Raw genomic sequence first — 3355 nt, forward strand, 5'->3', positions numbered from 1 at the left:
CAGTGCAGGGCGAATAAACTGCTAAACTTAAAAATGTAGAAAACTCGTGTTACATATATATATATATATATATATATATATATATATATATATATATATATATATATATATATATATATATATATATATATTTGTTTAGAAGGCATACGCCATATATTGCTAGTATTTCAATGTTTACAGAGCAGCGAATCAATCATACTTAAAGCTAATCTGTGGTCGGTTGATAACGCCTAAAAACTAGTTGGTTCAATTCACCGTTAATATTAATGGTTTCTGACCGTAGACACACTATACACACGAATGAACCAGTGATGTCTATGATGCATTTCGTATATTTCAGGCCGATGGATTTCTATGCTTTGGTCTAGGAAGCTGTAGGATCGAACTCGGGCTTTCATAGATTGACCGTTTTGACAACTTTATTTTTTGTCTTGGAATAAATCATTTTTGCATAAATGTCTGGAAACCAGTGACAAAAGACTGCTGACAAAAATAGATCGCAGTTTTTCATATCCAGTTCAAAAATTGTTGTGAAGAATGGCTATTCCAAAGTACGTCTCACATAAGCTTGCTATTGTAACTCGTCTAGCTTATTGTTCGTACTTTTGTGGATTGTTTGTGGTTTATTATTGTAGACGGTGATACCCAATGATGTCGCACATTTAAAGTCCATATAAAAGATTTAGCTTGACAAAAATGTATTGAAGTATTTCTTTAGCGTACCCACTCTTAGGATTATACATTTATTATTTTTGAGATTTAGGCCCGAACATTTTGAATACGAATCTAAACTTTTGATTCGAAAGATTTTTTCAGAAAAATCAATAAAGTTGGTTGCATCATCATCAAAAAGGAGTGTTTGATTTCCATATTACCAACTTTCACTCCCTTGATATCAGGGTTTTTGTTTTATATAGATAGACAGTATTTGTAGATAAATAGAATCGAAGAGAGTGGACATCCTTGTCGTACCCCCTTTTCAATTTTTGTATGTTTCAAACAAATGACCATTGTTTGCAATTATACATTGTTTATCGTTATAGACGAGTTCCGTCCATTTTATCATATCCGAGTCAAAAAAGCTTTTCAGACTGTCTAATAGAAAATAGTGGTCAGCGCTGCCAATCAAATTCAAGAAGGCAATCCAGGCTTAATCATTTTGAAATTTCGTTTTCGCAGGTGTTTAAAGGTCCGCCCACTGCCACCCATTCGACACACACTCCCTGCGTCAGATTTTGCGTTGATAATGTGTCAGCCAACGAGGTAGTATTATAATTCAGTAAGATGACCTAAATTAAAATTGTAATTATTGAGAACAGAATGTTCGCTTCGCTCACCTCTCCCGTTCTTAATCATTGAAGTACTAATTCATGTCATATAACAATTAAATACCCCTCCACACTTAAGTTTTGATACTGGACTTAACACTTGTGTTTTTAAGATGCACTCTTTCTCCCAAATAAGATTTACCACAATTAATAATATTGTTTAACTATTCCAAAAAGGATGAATAAATGTCCAAATCAATGGTTCTTATGAAGGAGACCGAGTTTAATTTGAAAGAAATCAGCATAAAACACTATACTTACTACCTTATGAGATTATAGTACACCACAATAATTTAATTGTTTTGCACTTTCTGCTATTAAATACACGGTTACACTCTTGTTATATTCAGTAATTAATATTTTCCATAAATGCATTTTAGTAAGTTGTTAAGGTTTAAACTATGTTTGTTATACATGTGTATGTATTGATTTTAAATAAGCGTGTCACTTTAAAGCTGCACTTTCATAGATATACCATTTTTACAACTGTTTTAATTTTTGTCTTGGAGAAAGCATTTTTTTGCGTAAATATCTGCAAACCAATGATATAAGTTTGCTGACAAAAACAATCAAATCGTAGATTTTCCCTTTTCTGTTCGAAAAAAAATGTTTTATTGCTTAAACCGTTACTAACGGTTTAAGGAAAATGCATAAAACATCAGTTTTTTTACTTCAATATAAAAATCTGCGATCTATTTTTTTATCATCAGTCTTATTTGACTAGTTTCCATGAAATTTCGCAAAAATTGGCTCGTTCCAAGACAAAAAAATAAAAAAATGTCAAAACGTTCAATCTGTGAGAGTGCAGCTTTAAGTTTTCATGATTTTGTTTCATTGAAATGCACTCTTTACAAATCGGATATATGACCTTGAATTTAGGTACTTTCCGATGAATAAGAAGTAAGTGCAGAACTGCTGCATATCTTTTATACAAAAGTTTATTCCAATATGCTCAAGCGTGACGATAAAATTGTCGAACGAAAAAGTGATTTCATTTGAATTATATAACAGTTTACGTTATATCAAATATCTAGGTACACCTTGATTTACGGTTCTTTCCGATGAGTAAGATATAAATAAACAAGCTTGCTGCATGTTTTATCCACAATTTGTATCCAAAATGCTCACCTGTTAAAGTTCCAGTGGCGTAGCTACATATAGGCCTTGTAGGCCCGGGCCAACAACATTTTTGAGAAATGATAAAATTTAAATAACCAAAAAATGCAATAAAAACTAAAAGCTACCCAAACACTCTGAACAAAAGTTTGTTTTATTTTAGCCCTGGCAAGTTAGGTGTTCATTCAAACTACGTGCAGATTGTATTATTTGGGATTTATTGTAAACATTGCAAGTATAATAGAGGGTGTGTAATGTGAATAAAATGATAAAACTCCCAAGACTCTAAAAGAATCATCGGGCCTACAAGTTTTTTAGGCCCTAGCTACGCCCCTGTTAACGATGCCATTATCGTACGAATATGTCCTAACAACCCCATTTTTGAATATTTTAACCATACTGCTTTAAACCCTTCTTTACATTCTGTTTCAAAATGTTTACGCTATTGTGTTCATTTGTTCAATATGAAATGCATTTGCATTGCACATGTGCTGAAAACACAGGGTTTTTTTTCAAATAAAGAAGCTTTTTACGCCATAAGCTTTGAAGGTACATATTGACAATCAAAGTAAAAACCACTAGGTCCCGCCGAGATTTAAACTCGGATCGCAGGATTCAAAGTCCTGAGTGCTAACCATTACACCACACCACGGGACCTCGTTAACACGATTTGAACATGGTGAATTGAAGTTACAGTTGAGATGTTAAATATTTTCACAAACCTGTCAACATCGTTGTTTCTAGAAAATCTCTCAATGCAGAAACGATATTGTAATAAGCCTTATTCTTTTGTGTATGTGGAGAGAAATGTCAAGCTTCTCTTCCCGTCTATTTCTCATCGGCGGTTCAGTGGTACAATGTGAGCGGCCCGGGGTCATAAATGTGAGCGGCCCGGGGTCATAAATGTGAGC

The 3355-nt window shown here is 33.4% G+C and overlaps 1 non-coding gene across 1 annotated transcript; it reads right to left on the reverse strand.

The window, feature by feature from the left end:
* Positions 1–3024: 3024 nt before the first annotated feature.
* Positions 3025–3101, reverse strand: Trnaq-uug (transfer RNA glutamine (anticodon UUG)). The gene has a single exon. It is a non-coding gene; the product is annotated as a tRNA-Gln (tRNA).
* Positions 3102–3355: the final 254 nt, after the last annotated feature.

Source organism: Mya arenaria, chromosome 13 (genome assembly GCF_026914265.1).
Source record: "Mya arenaria isolate MELC-2E11 chromosome 13, ASM2691426v1".
In the NCBI taxonomy this organism is placed as follows: Eukaryota; Metazoa; Mollusca; class Bivalvia; order Myida; family Myidae; genus Mya; species Mya arenaria.